Source organism: Cibotium barometz, chromosome 25, assembly GCF_041138505.1.
Source record: "Cibotium barometz isolate CiBa-2024 chromosome 25, ASM4113850v1, whole genome shotgun sequence".
Taxonomy (NCBI): domain Eukaryota; kingdom Viridiplantae; phylum Streptophyta; class Polypodiopsida; order Cyatheales; family Cibotiaceae; genus Cibotium; species Cibotium barometz.
Genome location: NC_141070.1, coordinates 91,967 through 117,942, shown reverse-complemented (window position 1 = coordinate 117,942; position 25,976 = coordinate 91,967). Strand labels below are relative to the sequence as shown.

Below are 25,976 nucleotides of genomic sequence, written 5' to 3'. Positions count from 1 at the left end.
TAAAAGACTTTGTGAGGCAAAGTGTAAGGCCTGAAGGAAGCATGGCCAAGGGTTGGTTGATACAAGAGTTTCTTGTATATATTTCAAAATTTCTTAGTCAAGTGGACAGCTCTTTGCTGCGACTATCATGATCATCTCTTATTTCTTGATCATCAATCACAATATCTTCATTGGCATGTTCGACATCATCTTCATTGCGGCCTACTACATCCTCCATATGCTCCATATCAGTGAATATATTGTACATCACTTTGGAACGTGGTGCAACAGGGATGACGTACCACCATTTAGTGTCATGCACCATTAACAGATAGATAACCTACTCAAATACACATACTGCAATGTATTAGCATAACAAAAGTCAAGGGGTAAGTGAGCTTAGATATATATGTACATGAAACACATTAGTAAAAAAACGCATACCTGCTCACATTGTTGTGGCAATACAAGCTTATCTTTCTTTGTTTGCCAAAACTTTGTAGAGTCAATAGTTACATAGCCACTTACATAGCGTTTTATCATTGCATTAGGCCCTTTTTCTACCACGTTCATTTGCCATTTGACATCCAAAACATACACAAAGAAGTGACAAAATTCAAGCCTAAATATGTTTTGGATTGTGCCACAATAATCATCCGTTTTTCCATTGGCTCCCTCAAAGCTACTAATGACACCGCAATCTTGTGTATTCCTCTTATCATCAATTAGCAATGTGAATAAATATTAAAAGAAAATCACTTACAACTAATGCAAAACATTAGTTCTATGTACCTTTAACATTAGTTCTATCTACCTTTAACATGCATCCTCGTGCATACTCCCATTCTTTCGTCGTGATATGCAGCCCCTCATCTCTCTCTGCTCTCTCCATTTCCTCATGAAACCAATCAACATGGATATCATTTGGAAGTGTTGCTAGATGCTTAGGGTATGCCTTACAAGAGCCATGTTGCCTCCAAAAAGAGAGCTCTTTCTGCTTGCCTTATTGTCTTTGCATCCTCATATCTTGTAACCCATCTGCTCTCATCACATCACTATTAAGAATGCAAGTGAAATTGAGATCATCAATCAATGCTCTGTCAATTACTTTACTCTGTCCTTTTCCTTGAGACACAATAGAGGTCATCCTCAAGTCCTCTGGTGCCATTTCTCATGATCATGAGGATGACCCTACCATTGATGATGATGGTGATGTTGATGAGGATGATCAGGGCATCGGTACCATTATCAATGGTGGGGACAGAATATTGATAGTGGAATAAATTTAATCATAGACTTACAAATTGATCAAATGGATATTGATGTTGATCATTGGCAAGGATGGATCTTATTGAAGATGAGATCGAATCCTAACCAATCCATCATTGTATCGTTCTAAATTGATGATAATTCTATTATATATGTTATCTTTTAATTATCATCTCATGATTTATTTTTGAATATATATTGTTGTAAATGAATGTAGTGGGATTGTATAATGATATATATTGTAATGTACTATGAGATGGTTTAAAGAAGATGGTTTTTATTTTTTAAAAGGTATGGAGTTTTTCTTAAATAATATTTCCTCTCTGCTATTGCATGTTATAAAGCATGTATATATGCGTCTAAAACACAGTGTTTACACGTATATAAACGCTCTGTTACATGCGTTTATGAACTCAGTATACACGCAAATTTAGATGCCCATATACACATGCTCGATATTACTCATATACATGCGCGACCATACACACGCCCGTAACTTATCGCGTGTATCGAACGCGTGTATGGAAGCATTGTCTTGTAGTAATCTAACCCTAATCCCCGAAACCCAAGGGTGCAAAAATACAAAGACAAGAAGCATAAGTAGAAATCAAGAAAGAGGGCTTACCGTATGAGAGGCTATGCCCAAACCCTTACTCACTTGAATAAACCTATAGAAAATAAGCATAATAAATACGGTGAACTCGGCTGGATGTGGGGAGGCGTATTTGCCCGAGTGTCTGCGTGGGTGGACTTGGAAGGATGTGCGAGGAGGACTGTTTTCTGCCGAGGGTGTTGTTTGGATGCCCCCCCCACATTGTGCACTCTCTCTTGCAAACGCCCCTTTCGGAGTCTTGGAAACGTGGAATGTTCATGATACGGGAAACTTGCTCCTCTCTCTTTGTTGTAGTCTCTTGGATTCGTGGCTTTGATGTGGTGCGGTCATACCAGCGCTAATACACCCGATCCCATCAGAACTCCGCAGTTAAGCGCGCTTGGGCCAGAACAGTACTGGGATGGGTGACCTCCCGGGAAGTCCTGGTGCTGCACCCTTTTTTGGGCCGGAGCATCGCTGTGCCCCCCGAAGCCGTGCTGTCACGCCCCCCCGTCCCCCCGCGTGCCGTGCCCTTCATGCCCCCCTCGACCTGCCGCCGCGTGCCGTGGCGTCACGCTCCGCCGGCCCCCCGCGGTGCGTGCTCGAGCAACCCTCGGCCCGCCACCCCGCGGTGCCGTGCCCGAACACCTTTCCGCGTCGCGTCCCGAACGGGAACTCACCGGCAACGGGGCACCGGCCCGAGACACGACTCAAGACGACGACTTGGTTAATTAATGTTGTAGCAACTATGCCAAGAACCCTTGAAGGGTTATGAGAGAGAGAGAGAGAGAGGGAGAAGGAGAGTGATTGAGATTCAGAAAATATAGCCAATGGTGGATTTTTAATCCAAGAAAGCCATCCCATGGCTTATGATTCCAAGAAGCTCTTACCACACAAAAAAATTATCCCATCCTACACATGATTTAGAATGACTAGCTATGATTCATGCTGTCAAGATTTAGAGACTTTATCTTTTAGAAAGTAAATTTCAATTAATGCCTGACCACAAAAGTTTAAAAATGGATCTTTACTAAACCACAATTAAACATGAGACTAAGATGATGGATCCAAATTCTGTATGGATATGATTTTGAGATAAAGTATAGAAAGCTGCCAATAATCAATTTTGCGATTCAATTTTAGCATAACCCATTGAATCATTTGTGAAGATGTCTCTGGAATCCTCTTTGCATCATCCAAACGTTGCCTCTTGTTGGGGTTTGATGTCTCCTCAATTCTTTTTTGCTTTCCTTTATCCAGTCGTTCTTCGGGGAGTCCTTCTTGTAATGATGTGGCTTCTTCTTGGCTTTGGTGCTCTTCTTTTGGCAATTTTTCCTGTTGAGTGGCTCTCTCTGATGCAACTCAATAGAAGCAGGTGTATCTGACATGGTTGAATTTCGAAGAGGAGAAAGGTTTTTGAAAATTAATTGTGCCGGGCTTGGAGGTGGGGTTTGTTAATGTGTCTCTGCTACCGTCCCCTTTGGAGGTGCTGATGATAAGCTGAGACTTGTTGCTTTCGCTACCCCAGTACTTCCTGGTAAGATGCTATATATGTTTCATCACCTTTGTCATCAAGTACGGATTGCATACCTTTGAGTGGTGTGCCTTCAGATAATTCTCCATTTCTTGATGGATATACCATACCCAGTCATCCTCTTTTTCTTCATGTACCTTGGTTATTTTGTTAAGGGAAACCCTGCTGGCTTTACTCACATTATGAGGGACATAGCTCTACAGGATTTTTCTATCACCTCATCTTTGATGTTGTCATACTACTTAGCCCTGTTGGAGTTGTAAGAAGTTTTCTTTAGCATGGTGTCTAGTGGCATCTTCTTGAAATTGTGAGAATGTATTTTAAGAGGTAACTGGAGAGATTCCCGTATCAAATCTTTCAAGAGTAATACATGTTCTGTGGTTCCATCTGCTTTAGCCACCTTTCCCCTCTTAGTGGCCTTGTCATATGACTTCAGGTACTCCGCACATAATTCTGTATCGATGGTTTGGGGGAGGCATTCTGCCATTCGCCCTAGGCCAACTTTCTCTAGTTTGTCTTTGACCTCTGCATCCTCCAAGATTTGCAAGCACTCTGGGTTGTGGTACTGTAGAGCTATCTTTCCATAAGCAGTCTGGACTTCCTTGCTTATGATGGAGCCATGGAACGCCTGTGCATATATTGACCCAAATAGCTCAACTTTGGGCCCCTTGTGGGTCTTTTCTTTCTACTAACTAGTGATCCTGTTGCACTGGCTTCTTGTGTTACTGCCAGAGTTCTCTCAGCTTCCGGGTCAAAGGTAGCTGAGGTCGACATCTGTATAAGAATAAGAAGAAGGTCAGTCTGATGAGTGGTGACATGCCTCGTTGTTTTCTCTTCTTTCTTCTTTTTGAAGTGCATGTAAGGTTATATTTGATGAGAAGTGTGTTAGTGGTGTGAGCAAATAAGGGGGTATGAATTTATAGGCGAGAAGGTGCACATCGTGAGAGTGCAGGTTTATGTACCGTGAGATGACAGGTTATGAACCCCGTGAGATGGGCTAAAACCGTGAGATGGTTAAACCTGTGAGACTGTTTTTCGTGAAATAGGTTACAGTCGTGAAAGTGTAGGGTGTTAAACCCATAAAACTGTTTTCCATGAAATAGGTTAAAGCCATGAAATAGTCTTTCTAGTGAGACAGGCTAAAACCGTGAGACTTTTTTCTGTGAAATAGGTTACAACCATGAAAGTGCAGGGTGTGAAACCCGTGAAATTGTTTTTTGTGAAAGTGCATGGTGTAAACCCATGAATCTGCTTTATGTGAATGTGCAGGGTGTAAACCCGTGAAACTATTTTCTGTGAAAGTGCAGGGTGTAAACCCGTGAAACAGTTTTCCGTGGTGAAAGTGCAGGGTGTAAACCCATGAAACAGTTTTCCGCCGCCGTGAAAGTGCAAGGTGTAAACCCGTGAAACAATTTGTGCATATACGCTGTTTGAGATTTGATTGGTGAGTGTAGTTTTATGTCGTGTTTAGGTCAAAGGAACAAAACACTCGTATGCAGAATCAGATTTTGTGAAAATGTAGTCCTCCCTTGAGAGTGCAGGGTGTGAGTTTCAAACGTGATTGTGGGGTTTTGTGAAACAATGAGAATGTGGGTTTACACAAATAAGGAAAGCAATCAAACACACTTCTGTAATTAAATAAACTCTTGTTCTTGTATGAATTTCCTATCATGCAATTTCAATTATGTTCAAGAAGAAAAGAATCGAAACGCGAAGGTAAGGCACAAGCTCCCACCTTAACTCGGATATGTCAATTGCGTGGCAGATGATCAGACGAAAATCGAAGGCGTGGAGATGCAAGCTCAGGGATCGCAAAGCGATGGAGAATGATGAACATAGAATGTACAAAAAATTAAAGAATTTTTTATTTTATGGCGCGGCTGTCGGACTGGGTGGTTGCCTTAATGAAGTATGCCACGTGGTCTCCCATGATTGGTCGAAGAAAAAGTGACCATTTTACGACATGAACTGTTTGGACTGTTTCACGTCGTGAACTATTTGGAACCACTTCACGACATGAATCATTTTGTATAGAGTGCATGCAAGGTTGATACCCTACATTCCTTTCATGCTCAAACACTCAATTATGCAATCAAAAGTTGGTTGAATGAAGTAAATGATCATTTTTCATTTTAACCCGTCTTTACCTTGTATCCACTTATGAGTAATGGATACCTTTGTACTTTTTCTTGTTATTGCCATTGGAACCAAGGTGGTACTTTGGCATTTTTGGGCATTTGTTGTTGCAAACATTTGAACTCCGTGTGTGAGAGTGCTTGATCTTTCCCTCCATCCAACAGAAGAGTCTTTACTGAATCTTGTTGATTGGGATTTGTATCTTTGTCCATTTGTTACACCTTTTCTTTTTTCTTCTCAATAACATTGCCCAGCTTCTGTATTGTGGTGGGTACAAGTGGTGGGTTTGCTATCTTTAGTTCATCCTATTGAATTGTCTTCTTTCTCCACACCAATGTTTGTGTATCCTAGCATTTGTTTTAGTCGAGATTTGGCTTTAGTTGCTCTTACTGTCCCTTTCTTTGTTTCTGAAGGTATTTGCAAACGATTGGCTTTGGGTGGGATTTGGGTACCCATATTGTTGTATTTGCCCTAGTAATAGCCTTGTACCACTAGCAATTCCATTCGAATCCATTGCTTACGAGTGCCTTGTGGAGTGCAGCTTCGTTTGGAATACTGCCAGTTAACATTTGAAGGCCACCTCTATCCCTTGTCTCGGTAATTTAAATTTTTTTCCCTGATTCCTTAATCACTTCCTTCGCAACATTGTATAGCTGGTTTTTGAGTTGATTCTTAGGCACCCACTACTAAGTACCTCGTGACTTTTGCTGTTTTTTTGCGTATCGATTGTCTTCTCTAGTATATGAGCTGCTGTTACCATGCTTGGTGTTTCCATACCATCAATCATAGCTTGCTTCCCTTTGTTTATTGGGCTCCATAAGGGCACCAAAATGACATTGCTTCCCTTGTTTAGTTGTGACATTCTCTTTTTCCATTGGATATTATAATTACTAGCGCAAATCCAAGATTGACCCAGGATCATTTCTTCCTCCATAGATCCTACAGGCATAACAAACACCTTTCCAACCAAGGGATTATTTCTAATGGAAACATTAATACTTAGAAATCCCTTAACTTTCGTAGCGTTGACAAGTATGCACTTCGTACTTATACATTGGTGGCCTCAAGGTGTGGTTTGTCTAGAGCTACCCATGTCTCATATGAGATCATATTATGACTTGATCATCCCGTATCTATTAATGTAATGCTCGTCATATCACTTTTAGTCATAGATACTTTCACCCTAAGCCATGTTGGCTCAATGTCTAGTTCATCCTCATCAAGGAGGGTTAGTGAAGCCATGTTCACATGTAATATTCTCTTCTAGAGTATATGTTTGGCCCTGGCCTCTCTTGGCTTAGCTTCTTCCTAAGCTTGCTTAATTTTTTCTTTTGTGAGTTCCTTTTGTTGTTTTAAAAAACTCTCTTCTTGCACGAGCATCTCTTGTGTCAGTTGTCCAAAATATTTTTAAAACTTGCTTCCATTGACGTAACCCTCAATTGTTTCAATTCTAACCAACCCTTGAGGTGTAATTTTCGACACTCGGAAAGGTCCTAATCCTCTGTACTTGAGTTTCTTTTTTCTGGTGCTTCCTACACTATACATGAGCACAAGGTCCCTCGTTTCTAGTTTCTTTTGTTTCAAGTTATTGTCAAACCAACATTTTTTTCGTAACTTTTCGACCATAAGACCATGTAATGCAATTAGTCGGGTTTCATCAAGTTTCTCTAAGTCAATTAACCTTTCGGCTAATGCATTCTTAGTCAGTCATTCTCGCACCACAATTCCCAGGCTTGGAACTAGGTACTCCATAGGCATTACCACTTCAACACCATAAGCTAGACGGAAGGGAGTATATCTTGTCGCTACCTTATACGATGTTTGATATGCCCATAAAGCTGCTGTTAGCTTATGTTCCCAATCTGTTCGACTTGCTTCTAATGTTTTTGTCAAGATAATACACAAAATCTTATTTGTACTCTTCGCTTGACCATCAGCCTATGGGTAATAAGGGGATGACTTTCGGTGGACTACAAGGAATCTAGCAAAGTAAGTGATCAATCACCTCATTAATGAATGTGAACCATGATCACTGACTAATTCTAATGGACATCTGAATCTCAAAATGATTTGTTCATATAAGAACTTAGCCATTGTTCATGCTTTAGCTCGCTTAGAGGCTTTGGCCTCTGCACATTTTGTGAAATAGTCTGTGGCCACGATCACATATCAGGCTTGTGATGGATGCGCAACTGGACTAATAGGTCCAACAAAATCAATTTCCCATTTCTCAAAAGGTTGTCGTACAATAATAAGGGTAAGTGGCATCCTATCCCTTTGCTGCTGCAGACGCTGACACTCTTCGCACCTTTTAACAAACTCCATGGCATCCCCAAATAACGTAGGCCACCATAGTCCTGCTTGAAGCACCTTGCGAGCTGTAATTTCCCCAGTAAAATTTCCTCCTTCCCGCACACATCTCCTTAAGATATTGCCCTTACCTATCTTGTATAGTTCTCCAGTAATTAATTGATAAGGTGCATCCAGCTTAATAAGTCAATGCATTTTATCTTTGTTCAAGGGTTGTTCTTATGGAAAACCATAAGCTAGATAATCTGATGTTTGTTCACTCCATTCAGGCACCATGTCTAGTTTGAACAAACAAGCATCTGGGAGGTCATCATCAACACCACCAATTGCCAGTTTCCCATTCTCAACATATGATCGGCCAACACATGTTGTGTTCCCTTTCTTACCGCCGTTGTGACCGTGAAGTCAAGTTCCAATAGTAATAACAACCAGCGTGTGATTCTTCCCGTGGTGCAAGGCATGTTCACCAAGTATAATAAAGCCTGATGGTCCACAAAGAACGTAAATTTGTTGGCCAATAGGTAATGTCGATACTTCTTGATAGCATAAACCATGGCCAACCCTTCTCGTTCTGTGGTGGTATAATTCACCTCTGCATCATTCAATTGGCGACTAGCGAAAGCAGACTAGGTAGTCCAGTTTGAACTCACGAGGCTGTGCCAATACGCATCCAATAGCAAAGTTCAAGGCATCGATGTGCACATGAAATATAAGGTCCCAGTTAGGTGGCCTCAGAAGAATTGGCACAATGGCCAGTGCTTGCTTCAATCTGTCATATGCTTCCTGGCATTCTTTAGTCCATTCAAAGACAATGAGTAGCTTATATAATGGTCTAGCAATTTCAGTATAAAATATTATGAAGCGGTGATAATACCCAACGTGGCCCATAAATCTCTACACACCTTTGTAAATTAGGGGGTGGGGGCAATTCCAAGATCAACCTGATTTTGCTTTTGTCAATGGATATATCGTTCTTAGAGACAATGTGTCCCAATATCACACCGTGTTTGACCAAGAATTGGCACTTTAAAGGGTTTAAGGATATACGGTATAATCGACATCGCTCAAACACTTTTCTCAAACAAGCCAAATGGTATATCCATCGGGAGTGTGCACACATATCATTAATGAATACCTCCAACCATGTTTGCAACCAATAGTCTTTCAAGGCTGTGCACATTAATCGTTGGAATGTTGCTGGGGCATTGGTGAGACCGAAAGGCATGACTTTATAAGCAAACATCCCCACATTGTATTGAAAGATGTCTTATATGCTGGTCTTTTGGTGCTATAGACACCTAATTGTAACTTGAAAATCCGTCTAAGAAGCTGTAAGCTTCTTCACCAGCTACTCTCTCCAAAACGTGTTCCGTATAAGGCAATGGGTAATGGTCCTTCCTAGTAGCTGCATTGACCTTTTTGAGATCGACACAGACCCTAAGTTTCCCATTCTTCTTTGGCACTATTACAATTGGTGACAACCAATCCATATATTCTATCTTGTAGATAAAGTCTGCGAGCAACAATGACTTTATCAATTTCTTCCTTTACATAATTACTCCATATTTAGGATTCATCTGGTATGGTTTTTGCCTGGTTGGTCTTGATCCATCCATGATTGGGATCCTGTGTTGCACCACTTCAGGTGATACACCCTTCATCTCTTTTTGTAGTTCCAGGCAAAACAATCCTTACTCCTTAAGGAGAGCAAAAAGCTCATATTCTTCAGCCAAAGTCAAGTCCTTAGCAATATAAATAGGTTTAGTTTCCTCCCCTAGTTATGCAATATCAATTTCCTTGACTTCAGTGGGCCATTGTATGATGTGGATAACCCATCTTCCTTAACTCTTTTTTCCGTCAATAAGACCACTTTTCGTTTGTCAATTGTGTATGCTTTGAAATGGTTTGGTACTAAAAGCAGGTTTGGTTTATCCTCATTCTCACATTTTGTTTTAGCCATCACCTTCTTAGCCTCTCATTTGGCTTCTGCCAAAGCTTTGTTTCGTTTTCGACACCGCCCAGCTTTCGTATGCTTAGGCATTTCCGATTCTCGAAGGGTGACTTCCCCCCTATGTTTCCCTTCACGGGATATCTTGCTCAATTCTTCACCCCAATTAGTAGAAAACTCATCGTGTACCTTAGTAACCTGGAGGTATCTCAGCCACACTGGGCATTTGTGGGTTTTCTTCGACGGCGGCGCAAGGCATTTTGTCGAGTGATATACCGTTTCTACTTCGCTATCTTCTAAGGCGTTGGGCACTGGTACAGCCTTGTGATCCAGTCCCTTCTATGCTTGAAACTTCCTCCTCCGATTCCTCCTCACAATGGGTTGCCAATTGACCATACGGCAGAGGTAGTGGGAACAATCCCATATTCAATGTATTGGGTTCCTCGGGGTTGCATCACATCTATGGTGGTGGCTAGCACATGCATCTAGTTTTCCTGAAATCTGGAGGAGAAAGTGATGCATACGTTTTTGCTTCTGCTTCCTCTTTTGAAGCTTCCACCGTGGGCTGGTATATTTGTACGGATGTGGTTTGTTCGACCGAATTATTACTAAATAGTTGCCCTTCCATGGGGTGTGCTTTCCATGTTCGCAAATCTATCTTTAGAATTTGTGAGTCCCTTCGAACATACACATAGTCTAATGCCCAATCATGCACCAATTTGGATTCCCTCATGAAGGGTCTCCCCAAGATTATGTCAGATGAGTCTGGTTGGCGTAGAAAGTCCATTATTGCAAATGTATTATGGTAGTGAAACGTAAAGAGTTTAAGTCATACATTCTCTAAAAGCCCACTGGGTCTTGAAGATGTTCCGTCTGCCATTTTAATGATAAGATCTGCTCTTTTCAGATCGGGTTTTCCCCAATTTTACCAACATCGTTTTATGATGATGCTGACTCCCACCCCACCATCTAGGATAGCCAGCGCTTGGTATCCGTTATGATGAATTGGGATTGTAGCATTAGTGTTGTCACTTTCATAATAATAATGCCCCAATTGATTAATCGATATTTTGACAAATTTGGGTATTCTTTCCCTTGCGTGTTTTAAGTTCCTTTCTGCTAGAGGTAACTGAATCTCCTCTACAGTGTCTACTGGCTTTAGTCTGCCCTCTACCCATTCTTTTATGTCTAGCACGGACAGTACAGTTATGAGACTGCCTATGTCCCTGGGCTCTCTGGCAAATGAGGCTTCCTTCCATGTGTGCATCTTATATCCATCTTGCGCAACCTCCTCAAACATTCTTGACATCAAGTTTCCTTGAGATCCCTCTTCTGACTCTTCTGGAATCGGAGTAGGTACGTCCAATTCTCTTTCCCTTGTCGATTCGTTTCTTGGATACATTGTATCCTTGGCCCGGTTAGCCCGTAATATTGGCTTCGTAAAGTCATTGATGCTCCTCTGGGCCCTGGCTTCTTCAAGTTTTCTTATCTCTTCTTCAGCATTTGGGTATTCACCAACTCCTTTAGGGGTTGATGGTCTTTCCCCTTGCGCCTCTTGGTCAAGCTCATTTGGTTTTAGCGCTTGATCCCTCTCTTCTCTTGATTGAGTGGATCCGATGTCGATAGTATCTTCTTCAAATCCACCGTGGTGTCACCTTTACCCACTTTTTTCACCCTTCTTCTCTTGCTAGTTCTAGAAGTGGTGGCATCTGCTGGGTTCTTCCCTTTGTCCCCTAGTTGGGCTTGGACTCGTGTCAGGACATTCACTGGCGTGATGTTTCCAAGTTGCACACTAGGGTCCGGATGATGGTGGCCTAGTTAGAAGTGGAAGCAAAACCACTTGCGCGGTATGGGCAATCTTTGATCAAATGATCGATCCCACATTTAGCACAAGTAAGAATTGGCATGTCCTTAGGGTGTGCAGTCAGTTGTTGAGTTTGACACATATGAACCACATTCTTGTTAGGACATTCAGTGATTCGATGTGGTCTACCGCAACCAAAAAATTATAGTGTCCCTCTCCTCATATTTGCGTTTATGTCCTTACCTTTCCATTGTACCGTGGTTTGAAACACAGGTACGGGTGTGTTATTCTGTAAAACATAAAATTATGGTGCAATCTCTGTAGCTTCCTCATAGTAATCACTACTGATTTCTACCTCACACACCATCTCCATATCCTCTGATGGATCTTCAATCAGTACTTGGTTGATTTTAGTCTGTGGTGGTTGTGGTGGTAGAACAGGTGGCAGGCGGCAGAGGTGAAGTGTCTTATATTCGAAACATCTCCCTAGGTAAATAAGGAATGGTTTGGCTGTCTTGCAGCTGTAGTGATTTGCACGGGTGGTGCTGGTAAAGCCAGTGGTGCTCTAGGTGTGCTGGCACAACTGTTACGGTTTGGAACCTTGGATATCTACACATGGAGGTGTAGATATTCCCTAATTTTACACAATGCGCACAATAGAGTAATGGCCTTGCTCTTAACTGTTGGCATTCAATGGTAGTGTGATTCAGTCTACACATAGAACACCACACCAAATCTCTACGAGGGTAAAGGTTGGTATGCCCAAATGTCTCTCTTCCATCCTTCACCTTCAATTTGTCCAGTATGGCATTACTGAGTTCGTCGTCCTCCACAGTCATGTTCCCAACTTGCTTGCTATGAGTTCCTATTTCCTAATGACTCGAAACTCGCGAAGTCGCTGTCGAAGATATTTTAACATCTTCTGGTTGTGGCAATTCCAGCATATTATCTTCATATTCAATTTCCAGCTTACAACATGCATCCAGAGTATCTGGTCGGGCTCTAATACTAGATAATCATTAATTTTGTGGCCTCGGGAGTCCTCTCCGAAAGCATGGCAATATCAGTTAGCCTCTCTCACAGTTTTCATCTTGCATTCAAGTGCTTTAGCCCCGGGACACATATTCTCGCCGCATAGACTCAATTTCTTTGTGTTTGATGTGATGCAGCTCTGCCACAGGACTCCATCTGTCGCCACGTCGAGCAAAGCTTGACACAAACACATTCTTGAGCCGAGTGAAATTGATCTTATCTTCTGGCTTGAGGGTTCGAAACCATTGATAAGCTTTTCCTTCTCAGGTCAGTGAGAAGGCGTGAATCATGGTCACATCAATTACTAGCTCCGCAGGTTTCATATGAGGACTCAAAGATCTCCACATGCTGGATCGGATCCCCATCTCTAGAGAACTTTTGTATGAGCTTTGAAATGATATGTGGCTTCATTTGGGATGGTCTGGATTCTAAAGCAGTGCCTAGTTCCTTGACCATTCCTCGGCCCATTTCCACAGTCATATTCAACAAATCTCTCCTTGTGGCCGCATTAAGATCTACATTTGGATCCACCCTTGGTCTTTGAGGAGCTACTCCCCCCTACCTAGACCTTGTCCTCTTCCAATATTGGCACTTCTAGGCATTTCTGGTCTATAGGTTGGTCCAGCCACTTCATTCTGGACTGGCTCAGCATTAGTAGCCTTTGCACACCTTTGTAGAATCAAGAGCTCCATGTCCTGTGTGTAAGAACGTGGGATGATTGATCATTTGCTCGTGATGTCCTCCTTGGTTGTACAAGTGGGGTCCTCTACGTCACCAGTTTCCCTCGGTAGATTATCCCCTTCATCTTGGGTTGCGAACCCTTCTTCTCTTGGCTCTTCATTAATGGGCTCTAAGTTTGGAATTTCTCCCACTCCTGCCCATAACCATTTCTAGCTCTTTGCCACGTGATTGAAATAGGTTCACATTTCTCATCTCCTTTTGTTCGACGCGCTAGCCCTTCGAGTATCGAGCTCTTGTTTCCTTAAGCTTAATTCTTGCAGCTGCCGTTCTACTTCAATCCTTTTCAAATCTAATTCTACTTCCTTTGAGGTTGGGAAAAATACTTGACTTGTCCTAGCTATGCTTTCCAAGTCTCTTCTTGTTCTAGGGGTGCCAGTGTTAGATAGCCTAGAACTTGAAGGTTGGGTTGGTAATTCTTGCCTTGGACCTAGTCCAATTGTGGTTGACGGACCCATGCCCGTACATTGCCCTTTCTCAATATTATTGGTTTGGAGACCAAAAAATCAATGGGCTATATCAATGATACCACTAGATCTGGTAGGGGAGGGTGGTTTCTCCTCTTCCCCAAACCTAGAGAATTGTAGCCTTTCTTCCATGGATTCTTCACTACTTGTCTCAATGGTGGTTAGATTCCTTAAGACACTCAATTCAGTGCTCACTGTGAGTGGCATGAACCAACACTCTTTTGATAGGAAGATCCTGTGTGATTTGATGCACTGTTCGTTGCGTCGGGAGTGAGGTTGTCTCCAATGAGCTTTCCAGACCTCAAGTGCATGTGAATGTGATTTGATAAGCTAATTTGCTACCCTAATTGAATTTTAGTAAGGTACTGTCGATTTGTTTTCTCAAGCCGTGAGACTACAAATAATAGTTCTCGACGTGAGAAGTCAGAGAATCATTCACGTCGTGAAATGGTAAACCATTCACGTCATGAGTCCCCATGACGTGAATGGTAAACCATTCCAGTCATGAGTTCCCATATAGTTCATGTCGTTGAGAAGTAATTGGTTCACGCTGTGAGATGTCAAAAAACCGTTCATGTCGTGAACTTTAGTGTTTCACGTCATGAAGCAATTTTTGCTAATTTACGGATTATAATTTTGTTGGATCCGTGGTGTCAAAGATGTAAGGATAAGATAACCTATTTTTAGCAAGGTAATCCCGTGAATTGTGGCACTGATTGCGGGAGCACTTCACGCCATGAAATAGTAGGAAGTAGTTTACGTCGTGAACTATTTTTCTGTAGTTTCACGTGTAAGGTTCCCGCGTCGATAGAGAGGAGTTGGGGTGCAAATTACTTATCCAGATGTTCCAAAATGATTGTGCTAGGACATAAGGAATGTAATGCTCGTTCACGATCACGAATTTGGTGATACAAACATCAAAATTGAAAGGAAAAAACAGTGGATCTTCCCTCTAAGGTCACTCCAATACACGCCCACACAACAAAAACGACCAATTTCTCCCAAACTTTCACTTGCACTCAAACCTTATCCATTCATTCCATACACAATGCACTACTAGAATAATCTTAGTGATCCCATTGTCGCCATCATCTGATCTTGTAGATTCTTTATCCATGATATAAATTTCTCTGTCACCTTTCTATTGCAAGCTATTCTCAAGGTTTGAATCCTTATTTGATTCCTCGTCTCATATTGGCTCTTTAGAACTTTCCATGCTTCAGAAGCCATGGTAGTATGTTGAATCAAGGTCATCTCACCGAATCAATGATGTTGGTGACGATGGCACATAACGTATATGCATTCCTTCGCCTCCATGCCAACATGAGAGCAGGATCTGGCAGTATGGTCTGTATTGGATCTGTTGGGAGTAGGACCCCACTTTGCATCAACCCTTGTTGTGGTTTGCCACAAATCATATGAATCAAGAATAGACCTAATCTTGAACTCCCAGAGAGTGTAATTTGTCTTATCCAACTTTCCATCACCAAAAGGTGGAGGATGGACACAAGCGGTTGCGTTATTTGCAGGTTGGCATCTCTGCAACGTGGCTTCAAATATCAAACTACCAAAACAAGCTTTGCCTAGAGTCCATGCTCTTATACCATGTAAGAAAACATAATAGAAGAATCAGGATCAACTTAATACAAAGCATTGAATTACAGAAAGAAGTGGAGAGTAAATAATATTACTGCTTGCAAACGTGATTATAAATGGATGGATGTCTATCCACCGATGTACTCTGGGTAATGACCTTGATGGTGATCTAGAGAGACTCTGGATGGAGGATGTCTTGCTTATAAGAGTGCTTTAACACAATGAACTCGATGATAGAATTACAGTGCCAAAACTAGTCTATGTGTAGTACCCAGGGTCGGTATGGATGTGGGTCGATACTCACGACTTGGTCCTAATTGAGTAACTGACCATATCATTCGTCAAGGACAATATTATCCAAAATGACCAATTGACCATATCATCCCACACCCATCAGAGACTGTCTGGACCCTCAAACGAGCCTCATAGTATGAGAATAATGTGTCCTCGATTGTTGTATGACGTAAGCTTGCTAATGTGGTCACATAGCCTGCACAAGCATGCATCCTACTTAGAAGAGAGCCTGCACAAGCATGCATCCTACTTAGAAGAGTGCCAAGTCTACATAAGCCATCTCCTAACCACATTTGGCTACCATTCAGTATCTAAACTGGGAGTTCACGGGTGCTTGAGCCTTACAAAATAGAGCACATCCATCACCCACAGTAATAACACGAGTGAAACATTGAGCAAATGCTTTTCCAACAGTGACCTCCTAATCAACACCGAGCAATATTGGGTGATCCCAATAGCTTGGGATGGACATGAGACAAACAAAGCTAAGCCCTAGTCTTTCCCCGACGGCGCCAAATATGTTTAATGGCTTACCTTAGCCTTGCCGACTCAGGTAAGCCTTGTCGTTTGGTACTTTGCCGTAGAGCCACAATGCAACTTTCCGTATGGATGCTCTAGCTCCTCCATTTACATCCTCAAGTCCCTTATCACCCCGGAATGCTCCTTTGCCTAGATGAAGGAGATATCCTTTGCAGTGGTCCTCTCTCATAAAGGGTGGGTGGAGAAGCAGCTAATGAGAGGAAGAATCCTACAAACAAACCTATCATGAAGCATGCAAGATTTAATAGACCACAAGCAAGAGGTAGGTAGAAGGAGAGCTCACCAGTATTCTATTGCAAGGGAATGAATGTGTCTCGCTTATTGTCAAAAATGATATATGCAAGTGACTAGCTTTCACACTAGGCTTAAAAACAATCCCGAGCCACTAGTTCTAGTCAAAAGCAAATACACAAAGTTAGTGACTTCTCTATTTAGCGAATTAAGCTTTGGGTAAAAGCCACTTTATGAAGTCTAGCGCCATCTTACAAAAGATAAGGCCCGTTCAAGTAGGCGGGTAAAACCATGTTAACTTGCGAAGTGGTTAACGTATAAGAAAGATGATACTAAGTGGGCATCCACTCCATCATGTATTCTTAATTACATAACCTTCAAGAGGGTTTTTTTGATCAACTAGGGTTGTAAAAGAAAATCACTTCATAGAAATGTTTTAAAAGGAGTTTAACAAAGTTGTTTGCATAATTGTGGAAGCTTGCTAGCAACACAAACTAGATGCATTGTTGTGCGTCACCACAAAATATGTTACTCTCTTAAGAAAGGGATGTTTGTAAAACTTGAGAATAAGTATAAAAGCTAGCATTGCATACAAACATTCCAGAAGTATTCGAAGGTAGGTAGGGAACCCTATGCTAAGCCCATCAAACAAACACATGGATGGTTAAAAAAGGCATCTTTTTAACCCAAAAAATTAAGATTCAAAAAACTAAAGCATCTTGTAAATGTATATTAGAGTCATTGATGACATGATTGAGAGTTAAGAACGTCAAATAATAATGATGTGTAATCATTTCTCATGAAATTCCTTGAGTTCTAAATTCTCTTGAAGAAAAGTGTGAGCATCAATATCATCAGAAATTTCTCCTAGTAGCGATGATGAGTTGATTTGGTAATTGGATTGAATACTTGCTCCATCATCCAGCACTCCCATATCTGAAGTAAAGGCCATTTCCCACCCTTCTCTGAAATGTTAAGAGAACATAGATAGTCTCTCTCTCTCTCTCTCTCTCTCTCTCTCTCTCTCTCTCTCTCTCTCTCTCTCTCTCTCTCTCACACACACACACACACACACAAGGTGAAATTATTTTACTTCCAATGAATAAAGTGTCAATACAACGCTGTAAGATAAATTTCGTTTACTTACAATGAGCTAAACATTTGTGTGTGGTCATCATGAGCTCCACCAGGCTCATGCTTTATTGGAGTTGATTCATTAGCAGGTAGATTTTGACCAATTGTCCTCGAGATTCCACAAAAGGTCAAAAGGGTTTAGTCCCCCCTTCTCTCTCTCCTTCTCTCTCATAGACCCTTGGGGTCGTTTGAAGACTTTAATATCTCAAAATCTCAATCTCTCTCTCTCACACACACACGCACGCGCACACAGACATGCTAACACACACATGCGTGCATACCAAAAATTCAACAGTTGTTATGCGCCCGCGTGAACACATGCAAGCGCGACGGGTGCATGGTAATTCAACAGTTGTAAAGATTATTTGTAAATTGTATTAGGCATGGTAAAGCAAAATACATGTGCAAAAAGATTAAATGAAGAATGGTGCCTAGAGTCTCTCAAGGGTGCTTTGGTCTGGTCACTGGTGCCCGTCTCTCCTGGTCATCACCTAGCTTTCTAGCCCTCTATGCTGTCAACCCTCTAAATGAATGATGTGAGGAGTGTCCACTAGCCGAGTTTCTTGTGGGGAATAGGCACCGGAGATGACCTTTGATCTCATGTGTGTGTGTTTGTGTGTGTGTGTGTGTGTGTGTGCGTGTGTGTGTGTGTGTGTGTGTGTGTTTGGACGGGGGGAGGGGGGTTGGGGTGCATACAAGAGCGATACGTTGTGACTTTTGATCTCATAGTATTGACAGTATGCTGCTCAGTGTCGACCTCATTCATATCGCACTCTCTCCATACCAGCAGCTCTTCATCATCATGTGTGAATCCTGTCGTGAGGATGAATCCTCTGTGCTGAAACTACATATGAGTGCCTAGGTATTTGCATGCCTACGGATGTTTATCTGCCAGAGCTCCTGAATGGTGGCAATGCATCTAGAGAGAGTCCATGCTTGTCCATCTTGTTGTTCTGGCATATGCCTCAGGCATGTTAAATGCATGGAATAAGACAAGGCCAACAAGCCATGTTAAATGCGTCAAACAAGCCAAGGCAAAGAATCATGTTAAATGCATTTAACGAGCCATGTTAAATGCATGGAAGCTGATGTTCTGATGTTGACTGCGGGCAAGACAAGGCCAGCCACTGTTTTTCCAGTCATGTATCCTAACTGCCATGTGCTCTGTATGTAACCTGCTGAAGTGAGGCATCAATATGTGTAACTCGCAGCGGCGGTGCCCGGGGGACTAGGGCCTTTGACACACTTGTTGATACCATCAATGCATATTAAAACATTTAAACATGGCCACAGCCTTAACACATATTCATCATCACTTTGCATAAAACATAAGCTGGACAAAACATCCACAAATGCTGAAAATGGAGCTTGCACGTGTGACACCGCATAGAGGCCGGAATGGGCCGACCCCCCCCTTGGAGTATTTTATTACCCAAGGAGAATAATATCATGTACAAGCTTTGAGGGCCTTACTCTCCCCACGGGAGATGCCGGATTATCCAAATACAAATGCCATAACACAGCCCAACACGAGGCAACCAAGCCGGAACATAGGCTGTAGAAATGCCGGGCCATCAATGTAATCCATATACCTCCGTGTGGGTACTGATTCTTCCCCAAAAACCACGGGTCTTCATGCAATAGAGCTAGTACAGCAAGTACAACTCTCCATTCAGCCGGTACAGCAGGTACAATGGCTGGTACAGCAAGTACAATGGCTGGTACAACAGGTACAGTGGCTGCTACAGCCGGTACGGTGGCTGGTACAGCAGATACAGCAAGTACAAAAGCTGGTACAGCAAGTACAGTGGCTGGTACAGTAGGTACAGTGGCTGGTACAGTCGGTATGGTGGGCGGTACAGCAGATACAGCAAGTACAGAAGCTGGTACAGCAAGTACAATGGCTGGTACAGCTAGTACGGTGGCTGGTACAACAGGTACAGCAAGTACAAATGCTGGTACAACACATACAATGGCTAGAAATCATAATAAATGATTGAATACCCTTGCCTTCAGGATTTCTTCGCGATGGAAGCCTCCAAAACAGTCCCCAACAGCCGGTATTCTTCATGGGCAGCCTTCAAGAGAGAGAGAAAGAGAGTAGCCATCATTAGGGCAGCCTTCAACGGTGGTAGAGGCTAGTGTGCAGCAAGAGAGCCTCCTTTAATGAAGAGAGAGGGCTCCAATTTATAGATTTGGGCCTCCCATGAGCTAAAATGGCAAGAGAAGGCTACAATGACAAGTGGAGAGCCACACAATAGCTGAAGTGACAAGTGTGAGGCCACTTGTCTCACTTTGATCCACTTTATAACAAGTGTCAGGCCACTTGTCTCACTTTGGTCCACTTTCTTGCCACATGTCCCAATCTAAGAGATGGGTCCTTCCATAATCTTTACCTCTAAAAATATCCCAACTGGTAGACATTCTGTCATAGGCACTTTGCCAAGTCTTGGTATCTACTCAATTCCAGATGTAATGACGCGAACAGAATTTCCATCGGAGTCAGGCCAAAAATAACAACTCTCCTAAATTTTAGGAGTGTGGTCCTTTGTATTCTAGGATAATCCCCCATTCCCAAAGCTTGTACTTTCCAAATATTTAAACATCCTGGAGTCCACCAGACCCCTTTCAGACTGGGAAATGTCCAGGCTGGTGACATCCTCCCCAACTTCTTAAAAGTTGTCCGCAACTTTCAGCTTCAAGCCATATATTCAAGATATAATCATGTCCCATCGATTGGGCGAGACGAGACAGTCTCAAAAATCCAATATAACTGAAGAATCCATGTCCCAAAGAAATGGGTGAGACTAAATAAGTCTCCAAAATACCAATATCAAAATCATGTCCCAAGATAAATGGGCGAGACAAAAACAGTCCCATAAGTGCAGATATCATAATCATGTCCCAAGATAAATGGGCGAGACAAATCAGTCCCATAAATCTAGATATCATAATCCATGTCCCAAGTAAATGGGCGAGACAAAACAGTCCCATAAGTCCAGATATCATAATCCATGTCCCAAGTAAATGGGCGAGACAAAACAGTCCCATAAGTCCAGATATCATAATCCATGTAGATCACCAAGGATCTGCCTTGACGCCCGGCCCGACTTCAGTGCCCATATTCTCTACCATTGGCTCTATGTTCTACCAAGCAAGGTAGCAACATCTTGAAGAGCACTTAGGACAAGAGAAATACTACACAGGGCGGCTAAACAAGGAGTCCTGGAAACAATCACTCGTCGCAGGCATAGATAACCTGGTGTTCCATATGCATTTCTGCTACACATAGTTTATAGGCATTTCGGCCACCAACTCACACTACCCTCTCAAGTGCCCATGTTCCCTTCCATCTACTCTCTATTGTTCCACCCACACATGGTAGAAACAATCTTCAAGAGAGCACGTAGGACAAGAGAACACTACACAGGGTATGTTGTGCTTGTCACTATCCTTTGAAGTGCCCATGTTCCCTTCCATCTGCTCTCTATTGTTCCACCCTCACATGGTAGAAACAATCTTCAAGAGAGCACGTAGGACAAGAGAACACTACACAGGGTATGTGAATCATGAGTTCCATAAGTCCAATGCATCCCAAATAAAGGGAGCCAAAAAGAATAATCCATCCCAGTAAAAGGGAGCCATAAACATAATCCATAAACCTGAGGATGGATCCAAATTCCTAGAAAAGAAGTCCAGGAATCCATACACCTGTATACCATAATCCTTGTATACCATAACTCTTACCACATACTCCGTGCTAACCACACACCTTGGAGTAGAGGTGGACTTTATCCATAAAAACATCATATCCATGAGATAACCAAAGATTTCTTCTCTATAAACTCGGACAGATTCGTCCATAGAAATTGCCTGTTAAGCCTAATATCTATATAAATCTCGACAAGAAAGAAATCTCCATAGATATATTCCATCCCAATAAAGAGAGCCATGAAAAGAATTCATCCCATTAAAGGGAGCCATAAACAATGTTTCCCTGAAACCATCTCAAGACAAACAACAACACCTTTCTCCTTGCATAGCTATACAAGGGTTAGTGAACATCAAAAACACTTCATAGTAAATAGCAAAAGCACCAACTGACATCATTCCAGAGAGAGACTCACAACGCGGACAGGCACTGTTTCATGTGCTGGACAATGCACACCTGACCTTGGACGCATGTGCTGGACAATGCACACCTGACCTCAGACGAATCGAATCCTCTCTCTCTCTCTCTCTCTCTATTTTTCTACACATCTATATTCAATTTGTGCATTATTTTCGTTATGAAACGTGTGCTGATTTCTGAGCATTGAAGTTACCGATCTCCCCCGAAGCTTCCGCATGTTACACCCATCCCTTGTATTTGCCCTGCTCCCGCATCTACTCACTCTCCTTCGCCATGTCTACTTGCCTCTTCATGTTTACCCACTAACCATGTCACCAGCCTGGACATTTTTCAATATGAAAGGGGTCTGGTGGACTCTAGGATGTCTAAATATTTGGAAAGTACAAGCTTTGGGAATGGGGGATTATCTTAGAATACAAAGGACCACACTCCTAAAATTTAGGAGAGTTGCTATTTTTGGTCCGACTCCGATGGAAATTCTGTTCGCGTCATTACATCTGGAATTGAGCAGATACCATGAGTTAGCAAAGTGCCTATGACAAAATGTCTACTACTTGGGATATTTTTAGAGGTAAAGATTATGGGAGAATCCATCTCTTAGATTGGGACTGTCAAATCCCCACCGGATCTCCTCGTGATCGTTCCTGGTACGAGACTCGAAACCTGCAAACAAACAAACAAACAAGAAGGGGGTGCAGACCTGACTCACCTCCCAACCATGACAGCCGTGGTGGGCAAGCCCACAGTCTTGGCTGTCCCCACCGAGCCACGAGCTGAGCTAACTAGGTTGACGTACCGACCAATCTCCTCCTCGAGAACGTCCCATACCGCCACGAAGCTACCCTCGCGGGCCTCGAGATTGCTGCTGGCCTTGACTGCGTAAAGCAGATGCACGTCTGCACTAGATCGAGGCTCCAAGACCATAGAGCTCTCACAAACTTGCGAGACTCTCTATATATAATGACTAACCTTGGCCACCCTTTTATAGGCTCTTGGCCGGTCATCGGGCGTCCACACTTGGGCGCCCGCCCGTCCATACTTGGGTGCCCGCCCGTTACTCTATCCCTAACTCAGCTCGCCAAACAGCCTGCCTAGCTCCAAGCTTCCCCAAACCTCAAAGCTAGTCTTGTGTGCGTGTAGCACACGGTAGATACACACTGTGCACATGACATACTCCCCTTTCTCTAAGAGCTTACTAAAAAGCCAGGGTAATCTCTCTGAAGAGTAGTCAATGTCTCCCAAGTAGCGTCCTCCTCAACACGATCCTTCCACTTGATCTTGTATTCCGTGATAAGCGTATTACGCAATCTTCTTTCACGAAATCCAAGAATCTTTTTAGGTTCGTGCGGAACAAATATCATGTTTTCGACATCTATGATTTCTTGAGGAGTAACTAACTGGTCTGTTCCACCCAGTACTTCCTTAAGTCTACTGACATGAAATACAGGATGAACTTTCACATGAGAAGGCAAATCCAATTCATATGCAACTGAACCAATCCTTCGTGTAATATGAAATGGTCCACAGTATCTAGGGGATAATTTCGGAGATCAACCTGTCCGTAAAGTCTCGGAATCTTTCGGAACTCGCAAATGCACAATCGTTCCTTCAGAGAACTCTCTGGGTGAACGAGGGGCGTCGTGACACTCCTTAAGAATCTTGGATCGAATGTCGGGGATCTGTGATACACAAATTTTGTCATTACGGAATAGTAAACCATTCCGAATCATCCACTGGCCTCCTGCAGCCTGAATGGTAGACTGCTCAGTCATTGAGTCTTGGTCAATCAATGAGCTCGCGTACTAGATCTTCTGCCAAAATGGACCAAAATAACTATCAGTCCTGCAAAGCCCTCTCAATGACTGAAATAAGTCAGTAGAAATCTCGGTGAACGACAAAGTATTCACCTCTCGAATTCGACTAAGCGCATCTGCAACACTATTCATGGACCCTTTCCGATAACGGATCTCAAAATCAAAATCTTGCATTAATTCAGCCCAACGAGCTTTCCTTCCTCTCAAATCATCCGCATCACACACATACTTGATTGACTGATGATCAGTCAATACCACAAACTTGGAGCCATATAAATAATGTCTCCAAACCTTGACAGCATAAAGCTCCTTCTCAAGGGTTGGCCAACGAGATTGAGTGTCGTCTAGCTTTTTACTTTCAAAAGCAACCGGTCTACCATCTTGAAATAAAGCAGCCTCGATAGCATAGTCACTGGCATCAGTTTCAAGAACATAAGGCCGACTAGGATCGGGTAATGCTAAGATAGGTGCTTCCTTGACTTTATCTTTCAAAAGTCTGAATCCTCAAGAGTACGACTATATATCAAAATATCATCCAAGAACACCACCACAAATTTTCCTTAATGTTCACGAAAAAGATCGTTCATCATTTGCTGGAAAGTGGCTGGAGCATTGGATAACCCAAAAGGTAATACGAGAAACTCGTAATGGCCATACCTAGTCCGAAAGGCGGTTCTTTCGACATGCCTTTCATGAATACGTATCTGGTGATAGCCAGTACGTAAATCTATCTTCGTGAAATATTTCGCTCTTGCTAACCGGTCAATCAGGTTATCTGATCTAGGGAGAGGATAACGGTTCTTAATTGTCAACTTGTTCAATCTCTTGTAATCTATACACATTCGCCAGGTGTTTTCCTTCTTTCTCTTAAGTAATACAAGTGCACCCCAAGGTGATTTACTTGGATGGATCTGGCCCATCCTCAAATAATCTTCGAGTTGTTTAGCCAACTCATCTTCCTTAGCTTGGCTCATCCTGTAAGGTGGAATACTGATAGGATGGGCACCAGGGATCAAGTCAATACGATGATCTACGGTCCGTTCAGGTGGTAAACCCGATGGCAGTTCCTTAAGAAATACATCTTGAAAGGAATCAAGTATCTTCTGTAATTCTTTGCTTTCAAACACGCTTAATTCATTTACATCCATGGAAGGGATGAGAAAGGAAGAAAGTGGAATCAATACACAATGGAAAGCGGTATACAAAGAAGAATCCATTATATTTCCAAAATCAACTGTATTTACAAGAGGTCCCTGAGAGAGATGAATACAATCACCTAAAATACTATACTGGGTGTCCCTATGCTGAAAATAAAAAATATGACTAGACCAATCTATCTGGACTTGAGGAGTCTTAAACCACTCAATCCCTAATAACAAGTCTACATTTTCTAGGTGCATAACATAGCATTCCAGAGTATCTTTGTAGTCCTGAATCTGGATCGGAAGCATCTCCACCTTTCGATCCCATACTTGCCTTCCCGCCCGCCGCAGGTAGGCGTACCTCATAGGTATGATCGCTGGGTGTCGTATCAAGACTCAATTTCTGCACAAGTTTGTAGTTAACAAAGTTGTGTGAGCTGCCAGGGTCTAGAAAAATGTGAATTTTATGGCCAAACACTTCTCCATAAACTCCAAGAAGATCATGCAAGCCAAATACTTTAGAGTTGAACAGACAATCTAAACATGTACTAGGGCGAGAAAGTACAGTAATTGACGTACCTGTCAAAGACAACTGGTTAGCTGCCTTTGGCTTGGATCCTGCGTTGGTCTTTGCACCCTTTTGCTTTGGACACTCATTACGCATGTGTCCTTTTTCTTCGCAGATAAAACAACGTCCTTCCTTCTTGAGCTTTAAAGCCCTAAGGAGTCGTTTCTTCTTTGCTGGTGTCGAACTTGAATTCTTCGAAGGTTGGTCCGAAGACTTTCCTTCAGTCGTGTTAGCCATAGGTGCAGAGAACTTTCGTTTATGCTTGTTCTCGTGCTCGGTAACGGGTTTCGACTTGGAAGAGACCATTGTATCATCATAGATACGAGCTGAATGAATGGCCTCGTCCAATGTTTTGCATTTGTTATTTTTAACTTGTAAACGGTATGAGTCTGGTAAACTAGCTACGAAGAACCCCAAAAGAGTAGTGGGATCCATCTTTGTTGCTTTCATCTGCAAGTCCCTAAACTTCTGGAGGTAGACCTCATAAGTGAGGTGCTGCGAGGTCATGGTCAAAGCTGAAAACCGGGCAACAACATCATAATCATCCTCTTTCTTGAGGAATTCCTTCTTGAAGACGTCTTCAAATTGTGCCCAAGTTGTTGGCTTAGAGTTGAGTTTCTTCCACCAAAGCAAAGCTTTGCCGGAGAGGAAAGCTACTGCTAACTGGATCTTTTTTTCATCATCATATGGATGAAACTGAAGGTGAACTTGCCACT

The 25,976-nt window shown here is 42.5% G+C and overlaps 1 long non-coding RNA gene and 1 other non-coding gene across 2 annotated transcripts; one reads left to right on the top strand and one right to left on the bottom strand.

Moving 5' to 3' along the window:
* Positions 1-2,179: 2,179 nt before the first annotated feature.
* LOC147624127 (5S ribosomal RNA) lies at positions 2,180-2,298 on the top strand. The gene has a single exon (XR_015269169.1). It is a non-coding gene; the product is annotated as a 5S ribosomal RNA (ribosomal RNA).
* Positions 2,299-17,131: 14,833 nt separating this feature from the next.
* LOC147624126 (uncharacterized) lies at positions 17,132-18,990 on the bottom strand. The gene is made up of 2 exons (XR_015269050.1): positions 17,618-18,990; positions 17,132-17,435 (listed from the first exon to the last, which is right to left on the bottom strand). It is a non-coding gene; the product is annotated as an uncharacterized LOC147624126 (long non-coding RNA).
* Positions 18,991-25,976: the final 6,986 nt, after the last annotated feature.